Here is a 21,138-nt window from a genome sequence, read left to right as displayed (position 1 = left end):
ACACAATAGGCTGACTTTTTTTTTTATAAAACGAGCCTCCCTGGAAATCCAGCAGCAGCAATTACAAGTGGCATTTTATTTTTATCACTTAAGTGTAATAATTTCCTCTTTCATGACAATACAATAACTTGTGTTATTACAATGCAGTGTGTATTTAAATTTCTATACAATGCTTGATAGAGCATTTTTTAAATTACAGTAATTTGTTAAAGTTGCAAATTAAACCCACAGAATGATGCCGTTTGTTATTCAAGCTGGAATTTTCCCTTATAAGGGAAAATTATCAAGATTTTTTATTCCAAGGACACAATTTTTTTAACGAAACTAACATCAGTGCAGCCACAGTAATTGTAGTTAAATCCTTATTTAACTCATCAGCTGTTTGATATGTGCAGCACGCTAATGGGTCCGAATGACTATTACAGCGATTGATGCATAAGATCTTTGTACTTTATTGGAAGACAGTCTTGTGGGTAGGTCTCAGATGTCTACCCCAGTCCTAATCCACATCATCATCATAAATAGATATGATCTAGCCACACCTCGATGAAGGTCCATATCGTCACCATCTCTCGTGGTCGTGGATGCCATAATCTATCTCGCCGTTGCACATAAGCTACGTAAACTCATTGCCCAATCTCCATGGTTCAAGTTCATTTATTAGGTATAGCCCTGTGAGCCATTCGGCTCTTGAATCAGGTGTAACCGCAACAAACAAAAAACAAAAACATGAACAAAAAACATCTTAAGGTGAATATCTGACTGGTGGTCATCCTCTTGGCCATTTCCTCATTTGGCTGCCATTCTGTGACCAGTTAAGTACATCAGCCATCCTTCCCCAGCAAAATAATTTTTCTTTGCAGTCAATATTACAGCATGTCTCTAATTTGCATTTTTCTCGAATCTATGTGTTAATATTTCGGTCCCTTGGTGTAATTCCCAGCATGCACCTCAACGCACTTATTTTTGTACTTGTCAGCTTTTGTTAAATTTTATTTGTGTCCATATATCCGATCCATTATGTGCTGCTATAACAATATGCCCTGGTTGAAAACTTTTTTTGAGGCCTATAGGTATGTTGCTCATGATCAAATTCAAGGCGGTACTCCAAAAGCACTTCATAATTTTTAAGTTTGCAAATCCAAAAAGGAGTCAGGAAATAAGATACACTCTCATCCATACTATTCATGGTGACATTATAAGTTTTCCTTACCTCTTACAGAGTGTTATGCACCGACAAGAAAAGGGATGTTTGCTCTGGCCAGCTTTCAATGCGTCAGGTATTTTGTTATTACATGTAACGGCACATGTATCTGGATTGGCACAGGATATTTTCCGAGACATAACTCAAAGGTACAATTCAAACTCTTTAGAAAATTAAGTGGCTTGGGCAGGACAGGTCACGAGAAGGGATGTTAGCCACTGGTCAAGAATAGTCACAGCCAATGAATGTAAAGCGTCCGAGAGAACATCCACCGTGGAGATGGAGCGCTGAAATCAGCTCGTGTGCTGGTAAATTGTTACATCACGCAGCAGTGAGATAGGGTAATGGCTTGGGAAGGCTTTCATCCAGCAGTGAATCGATCATGGCTGCTGATGATATTTGCAAAGACATGTCACCCAGCGTTTTGTCCACATGACCGACATGACCCCTGAGTGTGGTAAGGTGCTGACAGCACAATGTGCTTCATCAGGCACATTGTTTTGGAACTCTTTGAACCCCAGGAGAGCCTCCAGGCAGGCATGCGCAAAAAAAGCACATCTACAATATTACGTTCTATACACATGGCTCCCGAAACACAAAGGGCTGCTTGGCTTGGGTTTTTTTTTATAATCTGAAAGAAGCGAACTGAGCTTTAGCCTAACACCATCACATGTGTGTCTCAGAGGTTGATTTTCTATCTGCTTTAAACTCAAGAATCTGAACCCCATTTATATAATTCTCTTTCAACCAGATAAAAAAACACAATGACCAATAAGACCACATACACTAGCAATAGGATACATCCATCATAATATATTCTGTCTGATCAGAACTCTCTTCAAACCATCGTCCAATGCACTGCAACTAAAAATACAGGACAGCATTTTAATGAAAAATTATCAATAACTTATAGTGCTTTATCAAAGCACTGATTAAGGCCTCCCCAGAAACGTCAGTCCTGTGGGTTATTTCACTACACTGGTCAGCAAGGGTTGGCAGCCCATTATTGTATATATGTTCAATGCTCCAGAAAAAGGTAATACATTTTCTTTTGCATCACCGGAATATGTACACATTAAGATGTACATGGTATCTTATTATGAACAATATTGGTCGCGAAAGCCTACGTGTTAAAATGTACATGGTAGTCTGTTTCACAGCCAATTTAAGCACTGTGGGGCCTAGTATGCATCCGCAATATGATATTGCAATTATCTTTTGAAATATTGAGGGATGTCATGATAGCGATGAAAGAGAAATTTAATGAAATGTAGTTCATTCCCAATAGATTCATTTATTTAAACATTTAATCCCTCTACAATACCATGAGGAAAATCAACAAATTTAATAACGTGAGAATGTAATAAATTTCCTGTCCCATCTGCAGAACAATCGTAAAAAGCCAACAGCCACATACAGACGTAGTAATGTGTTGCAATCATTGATCCTTCAAACCAGAATTCAATTTGGGGCCACAGCAATGCCACAGAAGACAATGCTAGGGGTTTCGCGCTATGCTATGACTACGACATGAATATAAAACAGATTTGCCTTCAAGTAAAATATGTTAATAACTTCAAGAAGAATTTACCGTTGTTATTCCATGGCTGAATAACGGCCTCCCTAGTGCCATGTCAGTTGTGGGGGGGGGGGGGTTGATCATACTTCACCGTGCTGGTCAATGCAGGTTATTGAAGGATTAGGGGAGGAGAGTCAAGGACTGGGTCGGAGGTCACTCGCCATTGACATCTGCTATGGCCAGGAATCGAACTCGGGAATTTTTTTTCAAAGTGCAGTGCGCTTAACGCCACACTAACGCTACACCCCTAAATAATTTCAGAAAATGTTGCTTCTAAAACGAATATATTTTAAGGAAAAGCAAGCTTCATCAATACAGTATTGTATTACCTATTTCAACTACGCAATTTTAGTTTTTGCTCGAATATTAAAGTTCTATCAAACGTCGCAGACAGCTTTACTCTTAAATTGTGACTAGTTTTGAAAATTATAATCCTATAACAACTGCTTGTGAAATGCGCACCCAGTATTTTGCATCCTAATGGCTGAAGGTTGAAGAGCCCAGCAGGATTGGTGTGGTGCTGCGGCACTGGCAGATGTAGCGTTATGCGGGAAGCATCGTGCCGTCGGGGTTTTTACGAACTGCTAAATCTCTACTCAAACCGGGACAGCTGTGCTCGTGCAAGCGCACGACCGCCCGTGGGTAGAGCGAAATGTCACCTGCCATAGTTTGATTTTCACATGAAGTAGACTGCCTCAACTAACACTCACTTATTACTCCTCTAAACCCCAGATTATGGACGTTATCTCTGCCCTCTGCGCTGACTGTTTCAACGTTCGCCTGTGATTACTTTGCCAACAGCGATTCATTTCTCGGCTCACAACATCGCTGTTAGAACTTCTCTAACAGCCACGTAACACGAAAACGGTACTACACGAATTTTCCTTCACATGTAATATGCTGCTGACTTCATCCGTGCATATTTGAGCACGAGAAGACACGGAATACGAAAAAGTCAATCTAGGCAGAATGAGTATTTGCATGAGTCTGCCACGGGCGATTTGAGAGTGGGTACGTTGTGCTTCTCTAGTGCAGCGCTCTGTGCCGTGGAAGACCTGCACATGCTACGCTTGTTTTTAAGTCAGGTGCACCTCATTGCCTGGCGGGCCCTTTAGAGGCTAAACAAATGGCTTCTGTTCTGTGTTCGGCTACAAAGTGGTGTACAGTACATGTGGCATGCCAGCTTGAAAGCCCCTCCTGCGGTGTGTGTGAGGATGAAGCGGCACGGTCGATGCTCCAGCCCTGGGTCTGGCTGTGGGTGACGGCGTGCATCCAAGCTGCATTAATTAGCTCGGTGAACCCTAGGATGCAAGCTGTGCTGTTCTCTCCTGCTGCACCAATTAAAACTAACAGTTCTAACCTGGTTTAAAATGCACTGCCAATAGACGAAAAAAAAAGCTTTCGACTTCTAGTCGGCTATTAAGTTATTTACATTTCGCATACACTTGATAAAATTGCTATTTGAGGTCATATAAGGAGGCAGACTGCTCATCTCCTTATAATAAAATTGCTACTCTGCACAGGTACCGCTTACAAATTAGCGGGGGTATCCAGCAACGCTTGAGCCGCATCAGCAGCATCATCTTGTGCAGCGCCCACTGATTGGAACTAAAGCTGCGGGAAAATGCGATTACATTACAGCAGTAATTGCACGCTTGCTGAGAACTCTGGCGCGTGGCCGGAATAAGCAATGCGAGCGTGGGTTGGGCACTCGGGAGGAACGTGGACCCGTGGCACAGAAAGGGAAACCTAAATCAGGGCTCCAGAGAGATTAGCTTTGCTATACCTAAATAAACAGCAATTCTGCCCATGTAATAATGCTACAAAATTACCATTTGTGTTTATTTGCCCACATTGTGGTACCTAACATTTGTTTATGAAGTAGCTCCTCGTGAAATCGTTGCTGCATCATTGGAAAAAAAGTTGTTGCAGGAGATTGTCAAGAGCAATGACACGTGCTCTTCCAATCTCAAGTTATTCTTTGTTAGAATGGTCTACTTAGAGCTGTGAATATTGTTATATGCCACAAATTCATGGGTGTAAATTTTGTTAAAATATTCGTAATGTACTGTATTATATCTAACTTTCTTTATTCAAGGAATACAATCAATCTTTTACGTTTTATCAAGACTGCTGAAATTGTATTTGAGATTTTGTTCTTACTATATCAACACAGCCTCCACAATATATATCAATAGTGCAAAACTTTGAGCCCGCCTGCTAAATAAAATAATAATAAAAAAATAAACAGCCCAGACTTAAATCGGTAACTTTACGCGACATCACGTGCCATCACAAAGCGGGGCCGCAGCTGTCATTAAAATATTTCAATTTAAATTGTCTGTTGAAGAAATAAAATAGACAACGTTGCCCGTGTACAGGACTCATCTGTCAATGAATCACTGTTCAAAGGGGAGCTCACGCTGAGGGGGAAAAGCTGCCACTCTTTTTACGCCTGATGTTCATGCTTGGCATGCAGTGGCCTACACAGGTATTACGCAAACTGTTAAAAGACAGGGACGGAGATCTGGCAAGTAGTCTTATACTGGTAGGAACCTCCTGATTACACCAGCCCATAGGGGATTATTGTGTCCGTCCGTCATGCAGGGAGGGGCTGGGTGGGGAGGGGCTGGGTGGGGAGGGTGGGGCAGGGTGGGGAGGGGAGGGTGGGGAGGGGCTGGGTGGGGAGGGTGGGGAGGGGCTGGGTGGGGAGTCTGGGGAGGGGCTGGGTGGGGAAGGGCTGGGTGAGGAGAGTGGGGCTGGGTTGGGGGTGGGAGGGGTGGGGCTGGGTGGAGAGGGGAGGGTGGGGAGGGGCTGGGTGGGGAGGGTGGGGAGAGGCTGGGTGGGGAGGGGCTGGGTGGGGAGGGGCTGGGTGCTGGGTGGGGAGGGTGGGGCTGGGTGGGGGGTGGGAGGGGTGGGGCTGGGTGCGGAGGGGCTGGTCACCCCGTGGTGCCCTTATAAAACTCAACGTTTAACCTACTCACGATGGCTTGTGCCCGCTCTCACAGTCGGGCATATTTGCGGAATACACCACGCCGCCGTTGACCCTGGCCATTGACCGAGCAACCCAACGTTCCTACCAGCTCCCTCCGCAGGAATGCGTTTATAAACCGTCCATCCTGGTGTAGAGCCCTCCTCCTAGAGACATAGATCGCCCGTGTAACCTTAACAGACATTTGGGGCAAGTGCTGTTAGCGAGCACCTGTGAAGGCCAGAACGTTACACAGGGGGGTTGGGGTGGTGAGCACCACTGCTGACCGCCTTTGTCTCCCCAGTAGCGATGTTTGCACACCAGGTACTCATTTGAGGCCGAGTCGACAAAGGGGAGGCCCAGGACTGGTTCAGATAATAATCGTCACTGTGTTGGCCATGAGCGGGGGCCGCAGGGTTCGTCATGCAGCACGATAATCACTCCACTCCGAGAGACACACACACACTGATTGATTACCATTTGACAAAGAGAATACAGTTATCTTCTCCATCTCTCACTGAAGGGATATAAAGACTTATTTTTGTATCACACATCTTCTGAATAACCATAGTTTGTTATATTATTTTAGATATAAAAATTATCATCCAGAGGACACAAGTAAGCTATTTCTTTAGTTTTCATTATAGCTTAGATCACGTACTGTTACAGTTAATAACTGTAAATCAAACTACATTGCTGCAGAGTATTTGAATACTGGAATGACACTGTATATAACTATACAGCATTTAGTTTTTTCTTTCATGGTTGGTCTATTATAGTCCTATTATTTTCATTCGACTCTTAATATGCTACGGACACACACCAAAATACCTTTATACAGGTGGGTAGAACAATAATAATAATACATTCTAGACTTTGTGAGCACATCCAGGAGTCGTGATCTGCATTATCTGGGCAGAAATTCACAGTCCAAAAAAAGTCTACCAACAAAAATACTGTACACAAATTACTTTCTGTAAACCACAGCTTCTGGTAAATATTTAAAGAGAGCTGGGCCAATGTGATTCTCGAAAAGATGAAGGTGGTCTGTAAGGACAGGATGATAAAAAAAAACATTGTTGCTGGTTAAAAATTCTATTTAGTGTACACCTGTAAGCCTGCTCGAGACCCATGGTAATTTCCACTGCACACAGCTGTGACAACCAACGTTGTGGTAGCGACGATGTTAGATGTCATATTCTGCCAGGGCTGCATGCTGCTATGTAACTGGTCTGCCAAACAGTTCACCTCGATCACCGCAGATTTGATAGACTACCCTGCCAGTGACATAACTGTACACGGTGCTGCTCCAATGACGACATGATATATAAGCTGGGTGTGACATGCGCTGTTAGTATTTTTATTAAGAAATAAAAAAATACGACAGTACTGTGTGTCACCTTTACAATACATCACAAACTTAATTTACTACAAGCGATATAAATCAGGCCACTTATGTTCACTCATTTAACAGCACAAGCATTCCTGTAATTCCCCAAACGCAACGTTAATTACATTTAATTCTCCAGTGCGGATCTTCTTCTTGGGTTTGCCACACTCGGCGGGGGCAGTTCCTATAGGCGCACACTGCCTCGTGCTGTGTGATTAATGCGACCGCACTTACAAGAAAGTTAGATCTTTTTTTCCCCCCATTAAGAAAAGCGCTCGGCTTGCAGGTTTTGACTAAAGCGCAAAAAACAGAGGGTCGTTTATCTAAAATTGTGTGGGAATTCTATCCCAGCAGGACCTGCCGCCCCCACCATCACGTGAATTGTAAGTTGAGGCTTGAAGAGCAACCTCGGTGCCTTGCAGGGTGGCCGTGCAGTTGGGCTGAACGGGCGAGGATGAGGCCACCCGTGCAATTGCAGCCACAGTTAGAGAGTGAGTGGTGCGCGCACACACGAGCACCCACAAAGGTGGGTGGTTTTCTTGCTCAGCCTTTTCTATACAACCCCAATCACAGCAGAAAGAGGAGAAGGAAATAGGTCATTTATCATCAGAGGCCATTGCGAGGAAATTCATAAACACTACAGAAGTTTTCGGCAATATTTTCTGGGCCACGCCGATTTTTCCGGGCACCTGCAGCACTCATATCCGCGTTTTATCGCAATGTGTCTGCAATCAATTGCCATAGCACAAACAGCACATTGTAAATGTGACACACGAGGCGACATCAAAGCAAATACAATTGACCTTTCTGGGTTTGGACAAATGAACCTCTCACAAATTACAGCATCATGTTTTTAAATTTGCATATATCTAAATTTTTTGCCCATGATTTTCATATCTCATGACTTTTAAATAAAATGTTAACATTTTATACAGTACATGATGATGCAATTAATTGTCAGCATGTAATATTTTCTGATTTCATTACCAACCTTGATCGCCGAAATAACACAATTAATATTCTAGAATGCATAACGTATGCATCGGTGCTCATTACAAGACCTGCCATTCTCAATCAGTGTTTATCCCAGGAGGGAAAGTCACAGGAATGCGTGTTTCGCCTGGGAAAGCACTCGGCAATAACGGCATGCAAGTTTGAACAGAAATTGGCAAACTGAAACGTAAAAATAAAATCTTAACTAACAATTCACACATATATAATCACAATACACGTGTTAAAATTGACATAGTTAATTGATGTGGCAGAATATATCGTGCACAAAATCACGTGGTAATTGAATGTTTTAAAAATCCCTTCTCTGTCCTCTGTCAATTTCACCCCTACCGAAGCCTCACGTGAACTAAAAAAGGAACAGGCGTTGGCAATCCATCACATTGATCAGGTTAGCGTTGGTGCAAAGAAACAAATTACAGAATCTTCAGAATAAAATATCTCAATGTCACGTCGAATTTCCTAAAATAGGTGACGGATGACAATTACATTTAGTGACCTGTAAAAAAAAGTTACAATAAAATTCCAAACCTAAAAGTGCATGCACTCAAGACTTACATTTATCATTTGAATAACACTTATATACAGTACAGTGCTGTATATATTATAAGAGCAGTTATTCAATTCAACACTCCAAGTACGGTGCTGTTTGTTTTGTGTGCACTTTAATTAATACAAGGAAGTTACGGTACTAATTCCGTTTTAAATATGGTACACATAGAGTATAATTCATGTTCAAACAACACTTAATTATAGTACTGCAACTTGCATCTAAATAGGGGGATAAGCTCATTGTGGTTAACTCATAGAAAATTGGCTTGGCACATGCCAAAAGTGGCTCGCATTTGTTAAAAAATCATTCTCTTTTTTTTACTGCCTAAGAGCAAACCGACACAGTTCCAGTTTACATCACCATATTTACCTCCCAACATGGCATTACCTCCCAAGGTGATATACATTTCGATTGGATCATTAATCTGCTGTTCAATGTGCATGTGACAATTCACCTCCAGAGTGATCCGATGAATTTTCAAAATTCAGATTTACTATTCAATTTAATCATTCGTGTTTTTCCGTCTTGTTTTTACTGTCCGATTTGCAGTTTCTCTTATTGATTTCGTTTGTACAGTTTTACTCAAATAAATAATATATAAATGTTACTTAATTTGTATTAGCAATTTGCATATATTGTAGGTAATCAATGTGTATGTGCAATACAGCATTTGATGCACGCATAGGTGAGCCTAAGAATCAATTTCATGCCATGCATGTCACATGCCTGATGTTTGTGGTGTATTTTTAATAGACAAAAGCACAACACTTAATGTAATGGCTTGCCTAGAGCCTTCAATAATTAATCCTGACATTTTTTCCTACCCCTTGTGGAATTGCAGATGCAGTTCAAAATGCAATATATTCCATTAACGCCTTTCTCTTTTGTCTAGGTCATTTCAGTTGAGAAAACATTCCGGTGGAATGTAAGCTCAAAGGCATCAGTAATTGAGGCTTCGTGGTCTGGTGGACATTTAACCAAATTTGAAGCAAATGCAGCACCTCGAATGCCATCGCATACATACATAGCATACCCAGGCAGAGTATGTATAGAAACCTTCTTGAGCACATACACATACTATTTGCTGCTGTGGATTTCCACGTGATAAGCCACTTCGTTGAGCTATCATTTGTGGTCAGGTCGCTTCTGAAAAATAAGCTAATGGCTCAGTGGACCTTACCTGGTAAGAATGTTTTTTTATGAGTATATATATTTTCAGTGATTTGTTTATCTTTCTAATACTTATCATTCATATCATGGTTTTTGTATTGTTTGTTGTAACGTTCTGACATGCCCCTACTGGGCATCTGTGAAAAACAGCTTTATAGCTCATAGGATTCTCTAAACAGCACAACATGAAAACACATTCGAAGGTCTCTTAGGATTAAGCACAAACGCCTCTGGTTCTGCGTTAAACTGAGGCACTTGAACATCTCGCTACGGTGGCAAAATGTTAACTACCTCGCCTGGTATACAGGAGATTGTGGGTTCGATCCCAAACATGACGCCTGTATATTTGGAGTTTGTACATTCTCTGAGTGGCTGCGTGGATTTTTCTCCGGGTCCTTCGGTTTATCCCTCAAAATTTAAAATCAACATGCGTTTTGAGCATTTGGCTGCCATAAATGTCCACATTATAAGCCACTTCGTTGAGATATCATTTATGGCCAGGTTGCTTCTGAGAAAAAGAGCTAAATAGCTCAGTGGGCCTTACTTGGTAAAATTAAAAGTTTAGCTCAGTTTTAGAAATAGGGTTAGAAATAGCGTTTGAAACAGAAATGTGTGAAGAACATTGGAATATTTTGTAGTGTTCTTTAGGGAGGCAATGTGCAACTCACATGTCCTTACTATGGGAACCTCATTTGCCAGTAAAAATATGATAATTGGTTCTTTACCCTTCTATCTGGCAACAAAACTGACACCTTTTTACAAGGAGTCATGTTTGCATAGACCGCAATACCTGCAGTCATAATACAAACAAAAGAACATAACTCTGATAATGTGCACTGTCCTTAAAGTTGATTGATCCACACCCGAGACAGCTTTCCTTAGAGCCTAGTCTCATATGGGTTGGACCAGATGACGCCAAAAGGCGCACAACTCAAAGACAATGCACCATCAGAGTATGAGAGCTCGGGGCAAGCATCTACACTATGGGAACCTCATTTGCCAGTAAAAATATGATAATTGGTTCTTTACCATTCTATTGTCTTTGAGTTGTGCGCCTTTTGGCGTCATCTGGTCCAACCCATATGAGACTAGGCTCTAAGGAAAGCTGTCTCGGGTGTGGATCAATCAACTTTAAGGACAGTGCACATTATCAGAGTTATGTTCTTTTGTTTGTATTATGACTGCAGGTATTGCGGTCTATGCAAACATGACTCCTTGTAAAAAGGTGTCAGTTTTGTTGCCAGATAGAAGGGTAAAGAACCAATTATCATATTTTTACTGGCAAATGAGGTTCCCATAGTGTAGATGCTTGCCCCGAGCTCTCATACTCTGATGGTGCATTGTCTTTGAGTTGTGCGCCTTTTGGCGTCATCTGGTCCAACCCATATGAGACTAGGCTCTAAGGAAAGCTGTCTCGGGTGTGGATCAATCAACTTTAAGGACAGTGCACATTATCAGAGTTATGTTCTTTTGTTTGTATTATGACTGCAGGTATTGCGGTCTATGCAAACATGACTCCTTGTAAAAAGGTGTCAGTTTTGTTGCCAGATAGAAGGGTAAAGAACCAATTATCATATTTTTACTGGCAAATGAGGTTCCCATAGTGTAGATGCTTGCCCCGAGCTCTCATACTCTGATGGTGCATTGTCTTTGAGTTGTGCGCCTTTTGGCGTCATCTGGTCCAACCCATATGAGACTAGGCTCTAAGGAAAGCTGTCTCGGGTGTGGATCAATCAACTTTAAGGACAGTGCACATTATCAGAGTTATGTTCTTTTGTTTGTATTATGACTGTAGGTATTGCGGTCTATGCAAACATGACTCCTTGTAAAAAGGTGTCAGTTTTGTTGCCAGATAGAAGGGTAAAGAACCAATTATCACATGTCCTTGTTATACAAGAGTACAGCCAGGTCATACTGCAGCAGCAGACATGGTCCAGAATAAAAAGGTCTGAAGTAAAAATGTCGATCTGGGGTTAACTCAGCCCATCATCCCTGCTGTGTAAATACATTAATATATATTTTTAAAATTTTCTTGCTGTGGATTTCACACCTGGTGATGATTGCTTGTGTTGCAGTCGAAACGTCGTGAGAATTTGATTGTTTTATATTTTAATTATTTTATTATTTCCCTTCTACGTGACTTTACCGAAAGAACCAAGAATATACATTAATACCACTTTGTGAGAAGTGGTTGTACTTCTGGATAAACCTTCATCCATCGCCATCAACATCAGCCATGTTCTAGCCATTGCTCCTCATGTCATCACCATTCCTCATGGTCCTGTGATGAGCTGAGCCAATCTTATCACTTCATCTCCAAATTGCTTGCAGCTCTGCATTATGAAACATAATGTAACGTTTCGGCTACAACGCAAGCAGCCGGCTGCTTGCGTTGTAGCCGAAACGTCGTGAGAATTATTTTATTTTATTATGTTTTATTTTTATTATTTTATTACTTCCCTTCTACGTGACTTTACCGAAAGAACCAAGAAGATGAATCCCTGCAGTCACGAAAGCTTTAAATCGAAATATAATGTAACTGTATTCTTCACACAGCGTTTTACTACAACTCTAATGTTGCTGTTGTCAGCCTCTAACTTCCACTGTTGGGCTAAGGACTATCACATTTTTTTCCATTCATTCCTTTCCTCAGTTGTTCTTATCAAATAGTGGCCTACAAATGATTTGACACCACACACCACGCACTAAAAATGTGTAAATGAATGCAAATATTAAATAATTCAAAGTAATTTTCTTTGCGAGATAGAATTCTCAATCCGTGATTATAAACAAACACTGGAAAGTACATAAACTATGTATGTACTTTACAATAATATGAATTGATTGAGTCCATGATAATGCCTCCACTGCAATGAAGACATATCATACAATATATATTAAGAATTGGTAATTATGATCGTGATTTACCTTAATGATATATTTCTTAAAGCAAGAGGGCATGCAGGCAGGATAAGGAGCCATCAGTAATTGCCCTTGCAATCACAACCTGCATTTAAATCTTGGCACAACTAAACTTGGCTTTGGCCAGCCCATCAGCGGCTGGCCCCCCGTGGTTCTTCGTTTCACTGTGACACAGGAGCGCTGTGCCAGTTGGGAGGATGGCGATGATTTTGCAGTGGGTGGTAGCAAACAAAAAGAGGTCTCCAACCAAGGCACATCCCAATTCTACTAGATATCCATCAACACTTTTGCGCGCGACAAAAGATGGCACAATGGGAAGTAGTCACAACACTTTGAGAACGAGACAACAGAAAACCCCTAAATCAAATCGCGGTAATCTAACAAATAGATAGAGCCTTGGCTATTGTTTCATATTTAGAGTGCGCAAATGACTGTGAAGAGAAGCCGTTTCTTAGAAAGATGTCATGAGCAAGAACAATGAATGCTTCAGTATAAATACTAATCATTTACAGACCTTTGTCAGTCTACGGCTGGATGAAGGCCTCCCCATGCTGTGTCGTTCATGGGGGGTGTTTTTGGCCATACTTTACAACGGTGGTCAGTACCGATGGGTGAATGAGGGTTCCAGGATACGGTTCAAATATCATCTGCCACTGACGTTATTGATAGCCTGGAATCAAAGACAGTTTCATAAAAGCATAGTAACCACTGCACCACTACTCCACCACGGATTGATAAATGCATCAATAACAACATTACATTTCACCAATCTGAAATATAATTCCAGACGTCTGAAATTAGTTATTTTGGAGCAAAGCCACAATAATGACTTCAACAAAATGCGAACTGGTCTATTTCTGGCTCCCTGTGTAATATGAAATTTGGAATTTAGGTCTAAATGTTTTTGTGATCAAAGCAGACAAAAAGCAGTTTATCTTTAAAAGTAAATATACATCATGAGTGCCCCTTAGTCGAAACCTAGTGAGTCGAAAACAGTCAGCTGGCTTGGACAATTAAAACACGGTGCAAAGGAACCCAGACGTTAATAAGCATAGGGTACAGTCCTGTGGTTTGCTGCAATTCTTGAAGGCTAAGATCAACACACAATATACGTACCGATTCTGAATGCCAGCCTAGAAAAAAATATAACATAACGCAAAATCATAAAACCCTGTTGTTTGCTATGCAGTATTTGGTTACAAAATCTAGATAGCGTATTCTTCATAGAAACACGTCCATGGTTTTTATTCCAAGCCTCTGCATATTCTCCCACCCTTCTGTAAGAGTTTGCAGGCAGCTGTTGAAGTACTACCGTTCATTGCTTTAATTGGAAAGAGGCCAAGGCAAAGCCTGCAGTGCAGCATTTTCTCCAATGTGAATTATTCATCACATTCTCACAGCAGGTCGCCGTCAAACAGAAGAAAACACACAACAGTCCATAAACACATCAATCCACATTGTGCTGAAATACTGAAGCTTTATTTCTTGCATGCGGCTGTGAAATTGTTGGGTTACCCTGCTTCCTAAGAAAGCACGCACATTTACAGAGCCAAAAAAAGGTGACGTGGATAAGAACGACCTGTTGCTCATTAGAGTTGAGTTTTATATTTAATTGAATTTCTGGAACTTGGAGCGAGCTCTAAAATTACTGCCACATCACATGAGTTCAGTGTCCTGGACAGCTGAAGTTCTGCCCTTTGAAATGGTTTAATGTCATGCGCACTATAAACTATTAGCTGTGTAATTATTTTCTTGTAAATGTACACGGTACGTCCATTTATAGAATTGTAATAATCAAAATCTGCAATGGATTATGTGCTGTATTCATCACACCATGAATCCTTTCGGAATGAGCAAATGCATGTTCAGAAGAGCAATCCCGAATTATACAGATTTACAGTTGTACATTACCACATCACGAAATTACAATTTAGAAAATCAATGCTTTGAAAGCAGGAAATTATAAGGATTTGAACACTGCAATTACACTGCAATTTTACTTTGTAGTTTTCCCCCAAGATATGCTGGTGTAAAAGCACACCTGAGGTACAATACAGCACTCTATAGTGCTGTATTTTAACACAATGCTGTAATAACCAGCAAGTAATTAAATTGGCACCAGGGGCACCATTGGCTGCATTTCATTTATTGATTTATATTTCTTAATCTTGATTGCTAACATATAAAGAAATGCAAATGGCGCTGAAAGATTCAATTGAAAAAAAAACACATTATGATTATCTCTTTCATCATCAGTACATCAAACAGACATTAAATTAGCGAAGGCAATTGTTTTTTCCAGTGCTGCTACCACACATGAATCGACACGTTAATTGTTTAATGTGATATGGTACTGCAATCGTGGATGTGTAGTCATGGTAAACAAGTGTTGTACAAAATGTTTACAGGGGAGCTTTGACCCAGTGCCAGCCACCATGTGGCCAGGTCATTCTCAAAGACTCGTGATGCTCAATTACACCAACTCTCTGCAGCAGTCACCGTTGATAAGCGTGACTGGATTGAATGATGTATCCATGATAATACTAAACCGGATGAAGCAGTTGGTCTTAACCTTTACTGCAGCCTTGCATCCCCTTTGGTTATCAATCGTTAAACAAGTATGATGTTAATAGATATGTAGGTTTTATGAAACAATTAAGTTGTATTTACGTGCCCGTGCTAAATTTGTGTTTCGTTGATTTAGCTTCTAAAAAAATGTGGCATGTCTCGCACCCCCAGGGGATGTGTGCACCCCAGGTAAAGAACCACTGGTATTAAGTATCGTATCAAATTGGTAGTGGCTTACCAACGCCATCCACGCTTAACCCACTTCCAAAAATGCAATGAAATCAAATAATCTGCATCATTCCAATGAAAAGAAGGAGCGAGCCATTTCATCAGTGCAGCTAAGTGTTATTGCTCACCAACACAAGATCGTGCAGGGCGGGCACAGGATGGAATCTCAAGATTAGCAATTACCTCCCCGAAAGTGACTTGCCAGAATTCCACCTCATTGGTGTCCACGTGACTCCAAAAGGCATCTTCTAGACGGGGAAAAAAGTGACGTGTGGGCTCTGGGCTGTCATACCTACACATTCTGAAGGTTGTCCAATTCTTGCACCTAGAGCCCCCTACATATTGAGCTCACAAACTGCACCGTGAGCGTGTTCTCTCTCAGTACGCTTGACGGAATGCTCCAGAGGCACACACACCGACACTGGAAGCCGAAGAAGTACAACTGTGCTTCCCTCTCAGGCAACGAGAAATAATATCTCATCACCCAATCAAACAAAGGAGAAACACATTCCTGCGGAGGGAGCTGGTAGGAACGTTGGGTTGCTCGGTCAATGGCCAGGGTCCACGGCCAAGGTCAACGGCCTGGGTCAATGGCCAGGGTCAACAGCAAGGGTCAACGGCGGCGTGGTGTAATCCGCAAATATGGCCAACTGTAAGGACGGGCACAAGCCGGCGTGAGTAGGTTAAACGTTGAGTTTTATAAGGGCACCACGGGGTGACCAGCCCCTCCCCACCCAGCCCCACCCCCCACCCAGCCCCACCCAGCCCCTCCCCACCCTCCCCTCCCTCCCAGCCCCTCCCAACCCTCCCAACCCTCCCCTCTCCACCCAGCCCCACCCCTCCCATTTTTGGATGCACGACGGACGGACACAATAATCCCTTGTGGGCTGGTGTAACCAGGAGGTTACTACCAGTAAAAGTGATACTTAGCAGTACAACTAGAGGTATTGGGCCTATGTATTAATAGAGTAGCATAGTATGTTTAATACTGTAGTGACAGTACTAAACAATTATTTCCACTATTTCTGCAGCATTAGGGATTCATTCATTCATATAGTTGTGTACTCTCCTCCAATCAAAGTTACCCTTTTCTCAGATAAAGGGCAAGAACTGCCGAGGTGCATGACAGGGGGAACCAGGGTAGTGTCCCCACCACTCGCCCATGCATTTCACGTTAAAAAAAATCAGGCAGTTCACTGGAGGTCAATCTGAGACTGCATTACGTGATTAAGGTCACAAGGTCCAGTTTTTTTTGTTTTAATGGCACAAGCTTTTCGTGTAGAGATACACGTGCAAAGTGGGTAGTCGTACAAAGATATAGGGCAAACCGGATGCAGAATTTTTTATTTCATTACCAACATAGCATTACGCAAATGGTGAGATGTTCACTGTTTAGGCCATTCAGATTGTTATGAAAACTAAGAACTTTCAAGGTCATAGAAATCTGAAACAAGAGACTGCAATTGTGTGAACTGGACTCCCAAAGTGTCGTAATGCAGCTCATATCTGCTTGAGAAAGAAGCATTTTACTGTGTTTTGGTCTAAGCAACAACACATAGCATATATAGACAAATAATTTGCACGAGTATAATTTACAGTAGAGTATGCAATCCTTTACAATAGCACAAACCAAATGTAATCTGCCATACCGATGCAGCAGTTCCAGTGATGGTGGTTTGAGTAAGCGTGGTTATTATGGGCTATACTTTTGGGGGCTAAGGTTTAATTGAATGCTGCATGTTGCATTTAGATATTTTTTTAGATATTTTTCTTCATATGCAGTGCCATCTTTGCATATCGTAGTGCAGTATAGTAATGTACTTTGTAGTTTAACACCACGTTATGATTGCATCTCCACGGTACGTATACGTAGATTGCTATCCACTACCAAATGCAAAGGGGTAAATGGAGTTTGTAATTAAAACTGACTGTACGAGAGATGAGATACAGTTCTACATTTCAAGGTCTCCGGCATCAGAATCTCTCTCGGAGCAAACGGTGTAGATTCAGTGGGCAGTTATAGAAAAACAAACTAGACAGCGTTAAATTATTACTCCATTAAAAAAGTACTTGTCCATTGCTATGGGGATAATGAATGTGCTGCTTATAAGGCTGAGAGTTATGGATTTCAGTTTAGCAGCAGCAGCAGGATGAATTAGCATCGGGTTCAAGCTGCATGTGAACTGTGTTGCACTCTCCATAAGGAAACACAAATGTGGGAAGCATCACCCCGTAAATGCACACGTCATTGTTTTGTTGTGACGTAGTAGTTTCAGGTGTAACAGCAGTGCTCGCCTCGTTCCATTCATCAAGGTAAAATCACCTTGGGTTCAACCGATACCTGCTGTCTATTTCAGGACCCAACCAGCCAATTCTGTGTGTGACGTGGACACGTGGATGGATGCGTGGATGCCCACCAAATTTACTCCCTCGATCTAAGGCACCCTGCTTTGGTTAACACAACCCTTGTTGTTGACTTCACAGCAAAGAAATACTATAACCGGCAAAGCATTCTCATACTCTATTTGCGGTAAAGTCACGTAGGTAAAAAATAAAATTAATGAAAACAACTAAATTAAATCACGTCCTTTATTTTTTTACCCACGTGACTTTACCGAAAAAACCAAAGAGTATGAACCCTTGCAGTCACGAAAGCTTTAAATCTAGAAAGCATTCTCAGTTTAACACGTAGGCTTTCGCAACCAATATTCACCAAAAGGGTTTTTTGGGTTAGATCACGTAAATATGAATGTATCATTAAACCTGACGCAGCCAATTCTTTGCTAGCCTGATGATGCGAGTTGTAATTACTGGTGAAACATCGTCGAATTGTAAATGTTGTGAGTTTACTCTCCAACACACCGGTGTGCTGTACTAGTAACGAATTGGCATGTTTGGTTCACGTGACAAACCTTACTAATTAATACCCGTTACCCGTATTCTTGTACCGGGAATTTTAGTTTTCAGGTCCATACGGTGCACAGCCGTTTCAATACGGGCAAAAAACTAATTTTTTGCCGATTTGTTTGTGTTTCTCCTTTGTGATGGGACGTTGTAGGATGAACGTTGAGCTTTATAAGGGCACAGAGTGACCAATAAGGTCTTAATTGGTATGTAATAAGCTAGGCACTGATAAGGGGTTGACATGTATGCTAATTGGCTGTGTCGGGTGGTGACAGGTTTAACGACACATTTATATTTACGCGATCCAACCCAAAAGACCTCTTATGGAAAACATTCTCAATCTGCAGGAGCTGCCCTCTCTCTTGGGCAGGTAATTGTCACTAAATGGAAAAAAAAATTAAGTGAATTCATGTGCACGTACAAATTGAGATTGTTTTGTTGGGGTTTCCTTTGAACATCCTATGAAATATAATTTTTGTATGCAATATCACCCTTTGATGTTTAAATAATATGCAATTTTATCACACGGGAGGTGTGCTTGAAGAATTTGTGAACTTAAGCTGCAACGGGCTTGAAAGTGGAGATCAAGTTCTCGTTTGAATTTGTATTCATAAGAACCCAAAGTGACAAACGATGCCTCATTGCTCTAGATACAGGTTTGCAATACAGTACTGTATGTAGTAACCAACTTCACGACATGTTGATATTTCAATTGGATCCGTGTCCCCAATAAACATGCAACGCTAAGCCAAGGCTGGCATATTGTTGGAACCCTTGACCCCAACGTTCCATGTTTACCGAGGTCTCCATAGGAAAAATCCCATTCAACTGTGCAAATACAGTCGTCACATATTAATGTCTATACTTAGAGCATCAAAAGTGCTGTGCTGTACCGCATTTCTGCAATGTAGAAAGGCACAAAATCACGTTGCCTCTGGGCAGCATCGTTATGCGTGTTGCCGCTGCAGTAGTGTGCTGGAGTTAATATCATAATCCAGGCACATGTATCCTCATCAGCATAATTTAACAGGATTAGGCAGTATGAAGCCAAGTGCTGTAAATGCTGCATATTAATCCTCAACAGGCTTGGCGTGAAATCATCACATAAACAAGCAATTGCTCTGTTGAAAGTTAAGAGTGTTTTCCTAAATTATTAACACTACAAGTTTGGGTGACTTTGGTACATGGCTTTAAGCCAGGGACCAACCACGGTGGCTTCAAAAGAGTGTTTGTACGAGCTTGTTTTTAAAGGGATTAAAAGCCATTTAAAAACTCTGGCAAAAGAAAAACCCACGTGAGAAGCTACCTTGTGTGTGTGTGAGTTGTTGATGTTTGTTGAACTCAGCGAGGCATGCCTTAGGAAAAGGGTGGCACGTGGTCGTTGCAATGTATTTACCAAGCGAAGCTGTGAAGGATGCAAACACCGTATTTAAGTTTCACTAAAAACTCGAAGCATTTCGTAAATAGCACCGCCTTCAATGAAAATATAACCAGTCAACGTTTCAGGCAATGCCCCTTCTTCATAGCAATTGCCCAAAATGTCGTCTGTTATATATGTTACCGTTTACGGCTGTGTTATTTACGAATGTGTTGATGTTTTCTTGGATATTGTGTGCGTGTGCACCACTGTCACTCGCAGCACCATCACCCAAACAATGTTTTCGTTCATTTTCACAATGCTGAATCGAGTACAGCACTACACAATGCAATTCTAACTACCGTGCAGTAACAATTTGCAGCCGCTTGTCAATCCACTGCTGGATGAAGGCCTCCCCACGCAGATATTGAATCACACTTGAACCACAGTGGCCATCTGCGGATTTGGCAGGTCACCGGTCCACAACCAGACATAGCATGAAATATGTACCACACTTGTAATGTATAGGTACCGTGCTGTGTTTAAAAATGTGGAAATGCCAAAACAATCGCATTCTGCAGGGCTCCCAGCGGGTTTCCGAATGTAATTTCGTTCATATGCATGATTAACACGCACGCTGTCTGCTATTTCAAAGGGTGTGCTGTTGGAATATCTTTAATGTCCAAACAGCGGATTTCACATGCCCTCCACCCTGGAAGAGGGCTCAAGCTGCTGACCGCTCAACAAAACCAACATTTGCCCCCCCAACTTTGATTGAGCAACCCGGGTAGCAACCTTTGGAAGTGACAGCCATCACCCCAGAGCCAAGCCAACAATCACTCGAGGTCACGAAACACACACGCCACTCGTTCTCTTGTACCAGCCGACCCGTGGTATATAGACAGAAGTAACCCCGTCACATTAGCAAGAGTGGCACAAGTGGGAAAAGCGTTGGGGGGAGGGGGGGCAGAGCACAGGCATCAATGATGATGCATTATCACAATAATGCCCCCTAAAATATCCCAACAGCTGCACCAGCAATAGGTGTCTTCTAACGTGGCTCTGGGGTCTGGCACAGCTGTCGCTTGTCCACGCCTCCCCTCCGCCCGGTGGGCACAACTGGGCACGCACGGGCAGCTGAGGAGGCTATTTCAGGCCACACGTGGCCACAACGGGTGGAGTGGGTGGCCACCGTGGGGGCCACAACGGGCGGAGTGGGTGGCCACCGTGGTGGCCACAACGGGCGGAGTGGGTGGCCACACATGGCCACAACGGGCGGAA

The 21,138-nt window shown here is 42.1% G+C and overlaps 1 protein-coding gene across 3 annotated transcripts in view; it reads right to left on the bottom strand.

Annotated features, from left to right (window-relative positions):
• Positions 1-21,138, bottom strand: part of LOC144719782 (BTB/POZ domain-containing protein 3-like) — a 51,691-nt gene that overhangs the window by 29,477 nt on the left and 1,076 nt on the right. The window lies entirely within an intron of this gene.

The sequence above is a fragment of the Lampetra planeri genome, chromosome 7 (assembly GCF_965212315.1).
Source record: "Lampetra planeri chromosome 7, kcLamPlan1.2.h2, whole genome shotgun sequence".
Lineage (NCBI taxonomy): Eukaryota > Metazoa > Chordata > Hyperoartia > Petromyzontiformes > Petromyzontidae > Lampetra > Lampetra planeri.
The sequence above is the reverse complement of the archived record's forward strand: the minus strand, read 5'-3'. Positions and strand labels throughout refer to the sequence as shown.